A 13,025-nucleotide genomic window follows, 5' to 3' on the forward strand; every position below is an offset into this window, starting at 1 on the left:
ATATTGACACTTATACTGAATGTAATATAGTTTACCATAATTGACCAAAACGTGCAGGGTAGAAACATTGTGTCAGAATGGCATGGAGTAATATCAGCACCATGGCCAGCTACCACAACCAAACTATTGAAAATATGCACATGTACCTGAGGCAGCACTGGACCCAACTGCCACAGTATGGGGTTTAATTGTACAACATTGGACTGGCAGTGCAATTAAGTCTAGATTTCACATAGATTTCACAAAGGTAACCAGTTCATAAACATCTGCTTGATAATCTTCAAGTTTCTGGTGACGTGGCAGATAATATGTCAAATAGAAAAAAACGCATACACCTGTTGTGCTCACTGTGGTCACCATTAATCATAGCTCTTTGTCCACCAGTGCCAAAAACCCAATGAAGTTGGAGAAGCCTTTCAAAAATGTATTCAGCAAATTCTCCGGTTAAACTGACGTTTTAGAACATTAATCACATACTGCAATTACGTCGCTGTAGTCACATTAGGATTTAATATATGACAGGAGGACGTAAGCTCATGGTCAAAGCCTGATGGTTCTGTAAGGATTTCCAAAGCTAGATAAAGTATCAAACTTTCAAAAGCACCCTTACGTCTGGGAAGACTGTCCTTCACCACATACTGGATGTCTCTGTGTATGGACAAGGGGTTATTTCCCCTTCTGAACTATCTCTTTTGTGTCGAAAAGAAGGTTGGAGTTAACGTGTGTGTTTAGCTGATGAAAAAAGCTTATCTATAATAAAATGGATTCAAATCATTTCATTTATTATTTATCACCACAACAGATACATACAGCCTGAAAATACAGACTAAGCTTCCATAGATAGAGAACCACACAATTAAGCCTCAGCTGTCAGCTGAATCAAGAGCCCAAAACACAAAACACCTGCATGCTGGGAAAAGCTTTGGAGAACAAAAACCAGATGCTCTGCTCTATGGTTTGTTCTGCTGATGCTCTGACACCAAGCTCTAACAAGTATTTCTTTCTCTTCAACCCAAATTCCACTGAGAATCCAAATCTGCAGATGATGGGCCTCCAGCTTCCTGCTAAGAGGTCTGAAACACTCAAGAACTACATAATCTTACAAGAGGATGCACTCACTAGTCACCACTTACTTTATTTATTGTTTTTGCAGGCCCACTCCATTTGATAGCAAAGAAACAAACAAACAGATACTGTAAAAGAGATCAAGAAAATACAGAAGAATATAAATAAAATACGATATCTTTCTTCTGTATTTAAATATTAATATTGTAGGTAAATAATTTAAACCTTGATCAAGAGAGTTGAAGAGTGAGGTTATGTTTAATTAAAAATTAGAGTTAGATATAAATCAATACAATAAATTACTCAACAGGCATCAACCGAGAGCATCTGCAGAGAGAAATACAATATTAGACAACACAGGTAGCAATTAAGAGCTTGTCTACAAGAACAAACAGAACTCTAGGAGAATTTTCTAGTGTGTAATGAGACAAAGATATTCATCCATTTCAAATCCACTGAAAGCTCTAAAAGTGTTGCTTCATTTACCAGCTGGAAAGCCATCTATAATACAATACTCTGTGGCTGCATCATTTTATTACACAGATCACAGACGGGTGTATAAGAAAAAGATTAAAAGTGAAATTTAAGAAAAAAAGAAAACAACAGATAAAAAGACTGAGAGGAGAATGAAAAGATATACTAAAGATTTATCATGATGGTAACATGAGACGGTTACATAGTTTGACTCATTCACAGGGAGTTCCTAGAAAACTAAACTGTTAATAATCTTCATGTACACAAAGACACGATGTCTAAACAAAAGCTAAGGTCTGTTTCACAAATGAAATACATATGTGGCACCTTGCTCAGACTTGTAATGTATATCTAATTATCTTCAAATTACAAAAAGTGCAAAAAATAAACTGCATGGCACAAACTTTTTGTAACGCTTCTGACCGAATTCAAATCTAGAGGAAGAGGCAAATGGTGAAGAGAAGAGAAAGATCTGATCTAGGGAAGTGAGCATGCTTTTTCAATACAGCTAGCTTCATTCGGAGCAGACAAGCTGTTCTTTTACCAGGGCTAGACTTCCAGAGTAACATATAACATATGGTAACATATGGTAGGCATTGTGAGTAATTACCATACAGTAGTTCAGTCATTCATAAAAGCAATATGTACACACACAAACCACAAAGTTCATTAGTACATAAAGCCCAGACAAGTCAGGTTCAGGGGTCTGGCACTACAAGGGCGCTGTGTGTATGTATATGTCTGTGTGTGCATTTGGGAAAAATTAGACGATGACAAACAGGTGGCACAGAAACATAGAAAGAAAAGAAGTGATGATATAATTTGAAAATCCAAATGCTCGAAGCGAAGACAATTCACTAAGTGTTTACAGAGAGTAAGGCTGTTGTGTTTTTCCCCCAGACTCAGAGCCATTTTTTGCAGAGAGCTAGGTAAGTTTGATGTGTATATATTGTTTCTGCAAGCAGTCCAGAGAACCCTGGTCTTTATAAAAACAGTGAACTGAGGCTGACTTCAACTCAAACCCCTGTTGTGTAAACTATCTGTTCTTGGTAGCATCCCAGTATTGATATATACATCAAACATCATTTTCCAAACACTGTATTTGCTTTACCTCTGTGGTGTGAATGCTTGCACTGAGAGCATCATGAAAAATGCATGTTGGCCTGCATGATTAAATATATCATTCCATTTTATTTATATTTATGGAATGGAAAATGGGAAAATGTCAAAAAACAGCTTTAAAAAATCTGTCTTAAAAGAACAGCTTGTAAATGTAACCTTTGCCAACCTATGTGAACTGCGTAACTGATCCAGGTTTGAAAGGATTTATTCTATACTGTATGAATGCGAACTTGTGATTTTTAACCACCACCCCAAGGAGACTGTTAGGGCAATTCCAGAAGCTTTAGTTTTCCTTTCCTAAAGTAGGTCATCATGACTTTTAAATCCATTCCTCCGTCTGTCTGTGAAATGTTTCCTGTGCCACTGGCTGGTACAAAACCCCAAAGCATAACAGATCCACACACACATGCTTTTTCTCCAAATGGACCTTTAGTGATTATGACCAAATATCCTTTTTTTCATTTCGTTCATTCTGAAAGAAAAGGTTTTGGTCTACCAAATATTGCCTTGATTTCCACATTTCCCCTTCAGTGCAGTTTTTTTTTTAATGACATTGCAGACATTGGAAATTGTAATCTGGAAGCATTTTGATATACAGAGACATCATGCCATCATGCTAGCTTCAAGTTTCATCAGCTGCTTACATAAGTCCATGGTTGTTGAGTATCAGAAGATTGTTTGTGTCAGACTGTTTGTGTTTTTCTATGTTTGAAGCTAATCAAGCAACTGTGCATTAAAATTTACAAAAAAACTTACATTTACATTACAAAATATGTTGTACCCAAACCTTTGCATACAACTTTAGTAAACAAAACAGCTTTACAGACAAAAATATTAAACTACAAATCCCATAAAAATCCATAAAGAAAGAAAGTCATAAAAAACAACAACCGTCATAAAACAACTAATCAATGAAAGGACCAACAATACAATACATAGAGCAGGTATGTAGGTATTGTAATCTGGATTTAAAAGTCTTCTAGTGAGCTAGTTAGGATTTGGTGGTGCTTCGAGCGCCAACACCAGTGATAATGTAGAATGTAATATGCAGCCTGTTTAGACTATAGGGTAACATTATATGTTGGGTATTTTATCAACATAAATTCAAACGAACCCAAAAATTCAACAAAGTGAACCATTTTTATCTGTTTACTGACAAGACAGGGTTATTGCCATTGTGTGCCTGTGACTGCTTTATTTTCTGGCAAGACAATGTGAGCATGCACAATGTGTCTTCTGGCCTGTATCTCAAGTCTAATGAAGACCAGCCTTTGTTTTGGTCATCTGCTCTGAAGGGGGATTTAGTGGTTTGGGTCTAGCATGATGGCATGTTCTTTGCAGACTTTATTTTAGATGTGTTGTTTGGCAGTGACTCATTTCAGCATGAGAAACTGATGGCTAAAGTGCTGACAAAGCTGGTTTTAAAGATTTGACCTAAATCTCACATTTTTACCATGATTTTGTCTGCACTGTGTTATTACAACCACACTGATCTGAAGACTAAGGGTTCATTTTTGTACATAGACTGTCTCACAGATGCTTACAAAACAGCTTGATAGTCTCCAGTCATCTGTTAGTCAAGTGCACAGCTTCATAACCACTATTGAAATTCCTTTACCATAACTATCTGCACATGTTTATATCGTCGGTTGCTAAATCGATCTCTTCCCACAGCCCGAGTGTGTATATATCTCTGGGCTTCAAACAGTGTGCTTCTAGCTAAAGCATCTGTATTGCATAAACACAATTGTGGTCATGAAGCCAAGCACAGAGCAACATTATGTAGCAGTTTTTCATATTACCCTTTCCAAATTTAGCCAGACACTCCAATCTCATTGACTTTTCTCATATTCATATTCAGTAAATACATCCTCACCGACTCTCAACATTTTTCACATATCTCACACATTGAGTGATCATCTCATGAATGCCAGCTTCTATCATTCTATACCAAGTTTTCAGGAAGTAAGTAATCCAAAATCATACCATTTATTATATTTATTATCGAATACACAGCTCAAAGAATGTTTGAAAGCAAGCAAAAAAATACATCATTGTTATGTAATCTCTTGCATACATGTAAGATCTTCCCATAGGAGATGAGCAATGGGTCAAGCCATGATCATTTGTAAACCTGTAAAGAAGCAGATGTACGTCACATTTTTGGTGTAACACAGATAAAGAATAAATATTTGAACTGTCTGTCCTCCTCGCAATGGGAAGTAAGCTATGGAAATATTTTTCCTTTCTTTAAAAGAACTATCCATGTGGAAAAATGAATAGATCATTTACAATGCAGAAGACAAACACGCAGGCCAAGACAGAACCACGTGCTCTTGCTCCATGATCCCACACACCCCATAGCTGTTGTTGATATATCCTTATATTTAATGTCATGCTTTTCCAAGAGAATTTCAAATCTCAGTGTTCCATGTTAATGAGCTTAATAATTAAAGCACCATTTGGATCCGATAAAGCAGGACTAATAATGGGCTGAATAAAAACACATGTTCGGTCTGAAATCTGAAGAAGGATTTGCATTCTTTTCTAGCTACATGATTAAGTGTAATGATACACATAAGCGACGTCTCTTGAGAAATCAATCTCCGCAAACAAGTGACATCCACCTGTATTATTTATCCGGCACTAATCGAAATGAAACGCATTACTACAAAGTTCAGGAATACTTTCGTCTGCAGGGAAATTAAGTGCAATTTTGTTAAGTGATTAGGAGATTTTTGGGAGGAATGCAGAACACACAAAATTGTGTTGAACTGTCTCTGATAGAGCTGTAAAGTCGAGGGACGTCAGAGTAGCCCAACAGCAGACTAATCGATGATTGTGCTGCAATCTGGAGGTTGTTAATACATGTCTAATGATATGATAGTTAAGCCAAACTGGAAGTGAAATGAATAAATGAACAAAACCTGTGAGTAAGAGTAGGTGAAGACAGGATGAAAGCATGTGTCAATTAGGATCGGAAAATTAAGTAAAAACAGGACAGCTACAAACACATTAAAGAGTATGACTTGAGTTTTAAGGGAAATGTAAGTTTCTGTATTAGTGCATGAGAATAACAGTTTGCTCTTCAGTCTTCCCCACTAATCACCTCATTCAACCTTCTAAAGAACAACACCAGATGTGAAGCTCAGCAACCACCCTTTTCTCTCGTTCTCTAGTTCTCTGTTCATTCGTTCACATACGAACACTTTGCTGTGGGCCATTTCCATAAAGATTTCCATTGCCATAAACAGTTTGACACCCTCACACTTTACCAGGTTGTAAGACACTGTTAAGTCTTCTTGACCGTGTATAACCCTAACCTGCAGCAGACAGATACACAAAAGAAGCACAGCAGATGACCTAAAATGGCTTCTCTCATCTTCTCCTCTCACCCTGAATATCAGATGTAAATCATTTTATAAAACAGATAACCAGTAGCTAGAGGGAAAAAAAATAAACAGATACTTTTTGTTTAGTGCTGATTACTGGGTGGAGCATCCAAACCTCAAAACCAGGCAAACTCTCTTTCCTCTTCCTACATCAGAATTCCAGCTCAGGTCTGACCTTCTGTTTTATTTTAAATCAAGCATACTGCATGAGCCAGCTGATTTGGCTGACAGCCTGGTCTAACTCTAAACCGAAAAAATGTAATCATGCTGTGAATTTCAAATATATGTGATTTATTTCAGTGAACAATATGTGATAGACCATCTGGTTCTCATTTTTCTCCATCACTCTTTGCCACACTTTCTGGACTTCATTATGGAGGGAACAAAAGAATGACAGGCCTGGACAGGCAGCGTTGTTTGTATGGAGATAAACTGAGCTGCACCGTGTCTCTCAGGCACTACCGAGTTTAGTAACCAGCCTACAAGGTGGCATTAGAGGATAATGTGATCACAGACACTCGATCAGGAGAGATTCATCCAGAAAGAACTTCTTTTATACTTCTCTAGCACATCTGAATGGTTTAGGGTCATGTGACAAAAGCCATAGACATAAATAAAACTAAAACTAAATATACACAATATATCTTAGATGAGTTTATCAATAAAGGGACATTTCATTGTGATACACTGTATGATTTAGGTGTCATGGATCACTACGGTCATTGTCAAACCTTTTTTGCATACAACTATCCCACCCATAATTGGTGAAGTGTGTACATTATTCTGGGATTTGGTCCAGAGAATTGATTCCTGGTCCTCATGGGTTCAGCTTCAACTGAACCCTGAGGCAGCACATAGTGTGTAGAAGTTCTTCACTCTCAGCACCACATGCAGAGTAATGCTATGGTTCTGCAACAGCTAGTCATGTTGCTTTGGGTTTCTACTTTCATGCTGGCAGGGAAAGGGTTATTTTGGTTAGTGAGATATAAAAGCAGACTTTTGTAGGTCTGGAGTGCTGTAATTAGCTTTGTGGTTCAAGTGCTTGCAGTGAAGGTATCGCTGAAAACACACATCATGTGCTAGCCTGCATGAATAAAAACCTTCTTACATAAGAACACATCCTCGTGTGCAGGTATTTCTGCACTGTCACATGCTGTGCATTAAGTAAATGCTGATCTTCACTAATAATGTTAGAAATATAACATGACAAACGAAGAGCATAATGCCTACCACTTTGCAATCATGGCCATACAAAAGCATACCTGTACACATAGGAACTGTGCAACCATGTCAATTCAGGAGGAATTCATGGGTTAGGAGGAAATCCGAGAAAGAGAAAATAGTCCTCAGGTATGATGGGAGACATAAGACAGGTTTGACCAAGGTGCGATATGCCTTAAGGTTTTTGGATTAGGAAATGAAACATCCTTTTGAACCATGAATAGTGTATAAAACACCACATAGCTATCCAAACTATCTGTTCTCTTATCTTTAATCATCAGTGAAATCGGATTCCACTTATCTTAATGTTTACTGTCCCACTACTAGAGATAAAGCATGAAAAATTTGACTGGCAAAATCTCAGGTCGTTCCTTCTCTCAACTACTTGTTTGTTATTCGTCTGTATCGTTCCCCTCCTCAAGAGTGCAACCTTTACAGTCTGTACAGGAATGCTACCAGTCTTCTGAGTGCCTTGCAATTACCCTCCTAACAACTTAATTCACACCACAGTCCCTGTCTGACAGTGATCTCTCATGCATTAAGATCTATGAGAGGCAGCCAGAATGAGGCTAGACTCAGGGAGGGCTGAGGAGGGGAGGGATCATTAAGTGGTTTAGCCCGGGACTTTACACTTCCGCACAGGGCACGACCTGGTGTGTCTGTCTGGAACATGGCGTTCTGAGACAGTGTGTGAAAGATGCCGCTGTTCCTTTTCACTCCATTTCCCATGTTAGCTTCAGTCGCACCCATGTATACAGAAATCTCAAACATTTGACCTAAAAGACTTTGGTGGAATAATAAGGCATTTGCTGAAAGTTAATAAATAGAAACGTTATTAAGGACACAGGACATATGTTGATAAGAAAAATGAGAAATACATAAAAATATGTTTCTTCCCCTGAAATGGCCTCTTAGTAAAAAAATTATCAAATGTTTTTGGCTGTAACTGAAGCATGACTCGAATCCCACATCTGGCATGACCATAACAAAGATATGAAAAAAGAAAAATCAAAGGCAGCCTTTCCCAGGCCAGTTAAACTTTGTGCAGAGAAAAATAGTTGTATTGCATTAACAAATAAGAGCTCTTTCTCCAGTGGAATATGAACACGTTATTCCATACGGGAACCGAGAGCCTAGTCCCACTCACAAAACAACAGACTATTCAGCATTTGTCAAAAACTCCCTGATGCTGGATGTGTCATATGTCATAGCTAATCAATCTATGATATCCCTTATGCATGCTGCATGCTTTATAAAACTATTTCTCTGATTTCTAAAAATTATTTGTCAGTAAAATAAGATTAGACTTCTTTGTATCTGTCCAATATCAAAACTATCTAACCGTTTGTGCCAACTTTTCATAGGTCCACAAATACCCCGGGGCCTGAAAACTTTACAATACCTAAACCGTAGCTCTCTGACATTTTATTTGGCACCGAATGCTTTTGAATAAAGTCTGTGATTAGCTGGCATAATGCTGTGAATCCCACTACTAATGATCTGAAATAACTGCTCAGATTGTGTACAGAACATTCCACAGAAACTAAAACGCATAAATTGTTCAATTACCAAACTGCAACAGCCAACACTCGCAAAGCAAGCTGGATGCAAGTTGTTTGAACTCTGCACTCAAAATCAGATTTCTGCCAACATAACTGACTCGCTTTTATAGATTTCCGATCAAAAAGATGCCGTTTCAAATGTGCACAGTGAAAAGTCTCTGGATTCTCAGCCAAATCTGTTAGTGTTGACTCAGTAGTGCCAGTTTGCCTAACACACTTACAATAATTTGCAGAATCTCTGACTGTAACACAGCCCCCTCTCACAGCTGATGGTTATTTGCCTCATTTGCAAAAGGAAACTGAAGAGATTTGACTTGGACGCTGTCTCTGCCTCTCCACTCTCTCTAACAACAAATTGTTTTCAGCCCTGTGAAGGTTCTGGAAGAGTTAGACATCTTACAAAAAAATCTATAATTATGCATTCCCACACATTGCCACTGAAAGAATATAAATTAAAAGATAAGATAAACACAATGATGCATAATAAATTATCTCAAATTTGCTGTAACATTCTGAGAAACACTATCATGTGTGAGACTCGAGAGCAATACTCTTCTTAACCGAGACACAGCTTTATGACATACCAAACTTATTAAAACAGTTAAAGTGACGTGAGAGTGAAGCCTTCCTGTATATACAAAATTGAAAAGTAGTGTATGGGGGGTGATTGGGGGATCATGACAACTCATTAAGCAATTCAAAAACTAACCAGACACATGGCAGTCTGACAAATGCGTTAGCTATTATACCGCAACGAGCCATAACCCATTAATGCAAACTACACTATTATTGCTTCTGGCAAGCAGTTTTGCTACTCAACTTTTATGTATTCTTGGATACATTTCCGCTAGAGTGACACTAAACTCTCGACCAAAATAGATGCAATCTTAATTATAAGAGAGTATGCAATCCTGTGTTGATGATTGTGTTGTTGAATATAATAAATGGTTACACTTTACACAGATATGCATGAGATATGAGACATGCTATTTGACATGAGACAAAGTCGGAATCACACTTTCTCAGTGTGCAAGGTACAGCTGGTATGTCTCAAGCTGAGAGAGAGAGAGAGAGAGAGAGAGAGAGAGAAGGACACCCAGCATCTCTCCTCCTCTTCAGTCTCAACACCTCCCACACAAACCCCTATCTGACAGCATCACCATGGTTTACAGCTTCCATTAGAAACCTTTACTACTGCTATGGAAAACAGGAAGATGGCGGGGGTCCACATACTTTATCACAAATGTGGTATGTCAACAATTTTGTTGTTGTTTTGGGGCATTCTGTGCCTAGTAAAGACTCTTAAAATGCACTGAGGTACAGTATATTGAACCATGAAAGGAAACAGAGGAGTGGGCGCAAAGGTCCATTCAGGTGCCGATTTGTTGGTTGGTGCTGCATTTTCTTTATGCCTTCCTGACAAATGTTATTGCATGGTTGTAGATTTGGTCCATAGGGGGTTGAGGTGTGAATGGGAATGCTTCCAGATATTTTTTAATTGCATTTAAAAATCATGCAACTTTGTTATATCAACAGTGTCATTACATAATTTCCAACTACTATATTTCTATCTATCTACTCATTCATCAAATTGCCTAATCTGTCTATAATATCCAAAGCATATCTATTAAAGATGTTCACTTACAACAGTAAAAGTTGAACACTAAGTAATAAGAATGGAAGTGTAGGGGGTCAGTCATCTAGGATCAAACTGAGAAAGATTATAGCAGACGTGTCGATTCAGTCAAAGTTTCACATCACCTTAGAAAGTTCAGATACCTGACAACAGAGTAATATACACAGAACTGGACCACCTGTAAACAGAAGACAGCACAATGTGATGGGAATCTGAACAACCTTGTTGCTGTTGTTGATATCAATCGGAACAGTAACAATTGGCAGGTATGTCTTTTCTCATCTTTAAAGCTACCGGTCGTCTCCCAATCATTTAGTTATAAAATAGATTACTGATAAACATGCATCATTTAATCATGGTATAAATAATGGGGGGTTGTAATTGCTAGTTCTGGTATTAACTCCTAAACCTTGGTTAATGAGACACGACAAGATCAATTAGATGACGAGCATGATGCTGATGACAGTGCTGTTCAGGAAGGATTTAAAGCTGTGGAAGGTTTAACATTTACATTTATGAGATCTGATGAGACAGCCTTATCCAGAGTGATGTATAAAAGAGAAGGTGATGTGTTCTTCAACAGAGCAGAGAGGACAGATGAGGACGTGACAGAGGTGGACAGACGTAAGGACTGATACACCTGCTACATCACTATTCTGTGGAATTCCCACTTTCACCAATTTAGAAAACTGTTGGGGAAAAATACATGCTGAATACATATTTAACTGAGCAGCATATATTAGTAACAGATACTTATGATGTCAGTATTATTAGTGTTATATTCATCTGTAGCACTCAGAAAAACTAACGAAAGTAACACATGTGCAAACACAGGAAATGATAGAAGACTGTCTAAGAACACTGGTCCTGAACTTCACGTCACGTCACGTCACGTCACGTCACGTCACGTCACGTCACGTCACGTCACGTCACGTCACGTCACCTCGGGTTCAGTTTGAGGCCGAGGTTCGCACTCACGTGTCCTGATTCCCTGTCAACACTTTCATTGCACGTGTCTTTGAGTGTAACGGCAGAGGTAAGCAGACTCACCCTTACACTTCAGAAACGTCCATAAGCCCTCGCGCTGTGTGCTAGAGCCGTGTGCGCGCTTCACGCTCCGCTCCATTCGCTTATCCGAGCGCGCGCGCGCACACGTGCCTCTGTTGCGCGTCCCCGCCCACTCAGTTAAGAATTAACCTTTACACTACCAGCGTGTCTAAAGACCTCGCACTCTTCGTGTATACACACACACACACACACACACACACACACACACACACACACACAGTCACTCGACCTATAAATGCAAACCTGGGAATAAATGAAAGAAAGTCTGTATCCATACAGCTGAGATGACTCCTGGCCCATGGGGAGTGCCAGATTCTGAGTGCAATGAGAACAGGCCTGTTGGGAAATTTACTTTATCTGGAGTCAGTTTTCTAATACAAACATTCAAAATCCAGTCTGAACTGTAAAGACCTTGGGAAAGAGCTTTAAAACTTGTAATACGGGACAGAAATAAGAAACAAAGCCGAGCACACAAGTACTCTGTGGATAATAAGGTCTCTGAGCTACTGAACTCTTCATCCCCTGAGCCTAATCCATCCTTTCCCACTAGAACCACCCAGGACCTCTTTCCAATGTTTGTATAGCAATAAAAGGTCTATTAGGCAATGCCTTTGGTTTTTTTTTTTGGGTTTTTTTTGTGAGCGTGCACAGGAAATTTTCATTAAGAGAAATGAGTGAGGTCATTCTCTGGACCAGTACCATAAATTCAATGCTTGTGTCATAAAATGACACTGTGTACATACATTTGCCATAAAAAACTATCAGGGATGTTTTCAGGGTTTAGAAAAAAAAGGGGCAAGAAATGATGGAGCAGCAAGAGCACTTGGAGTGACATGTGGCATAATGTAGGATAAATGTTTCTAAGATAATGCATTGAGATTTGTTCTATGATGGAAAAAAAATAAAGCATAATAAATGAGGTCCGAATGAAATGGCCAGGATTTACAGACTTCTCCGATATGCGATAAGGGGACATGGAAATGGAGAAGTTTGTTTGCCCCTAAGTGATATCCATTTGGACTTGAATAACAAGCTGTACCTATCAGGAAAATAATACCCAAGCTTTAATTGAGACATGGTGGCTTTGAATAAAACATGGCTCACAAGTCAGACTGAGGCTACATTCTCTCTATTGCTCCTTTTTTCCATGAGATCAACAAGATTTATAACCACTTCGCTACATTTTTATTATTATTTGGACCCCTTAAACAGCTTTAGTCTGATTCAAACATGTCCTACTCTGCTTGTATATCTGTATTCTCAGATATCCTTTCCAGGCTTGTAAATAGTAAAAGGGGAAAGGACCTTTGGATGGAAAGGTGCACAAACAGTCCAGGCGAACCCAAGCTGAAGAAGGTGAGAAGCTGTGAGGGAGGTACGAGGGGAGCGAAGTGTGCTTGCTGTAGCCTAGTTGCTGCTTAGGTGGGAGCTTAGAGCTTAAAGTGAGCATGCAGACAAACCTGAGAGTGGTAATATACAGCTCAC

The 13,025-nt window shown here is 38.6% G+C and overlaps 1 protein-coding gene across 3 annotated transcripts in view; it reads right to left on the minus strand.

Moving 5' to 3' along the window:
• LOC113659969 overlaps window positions 1-11,982 on the minus strand; it is a 182,471-nt gene extending 170,489 nt beyond the window's left edge. For 2 of the 3 annotated variants that reach the window (XR_007144083.1, XM_047819421.1), the window contains exon 1: window positions 11,523-11,729. The gene's annotated coding sequence lies outside the window, so the exon portion shown is untranslated. Of the gene's footprint in view, window positions 1-11,522 lie in introns of all 3 variants that reach the window. The other variant, XR_007144084.1, reaches the window with a different exon arrangement.
• Window positions 11,983-13,025: the final 1,043 nt, after the last annotated feature.

The sequence above is a fragment of the Tachysurus fulvidraco genome, chromosome 10 (genome assembly GCF_022655615.1).
Source record: "Tachysurus fulvidraco isolate hzauxx_2018 chromosome 10, HZAU_PFXX_2.0, whole genome shotgun sequence".
NCBI lineage: Eukaryota > Metazoa > Chordata > Actinopteri > Siluriformes > Bagridae > Tachysurus > Tachysurus fulvidraco.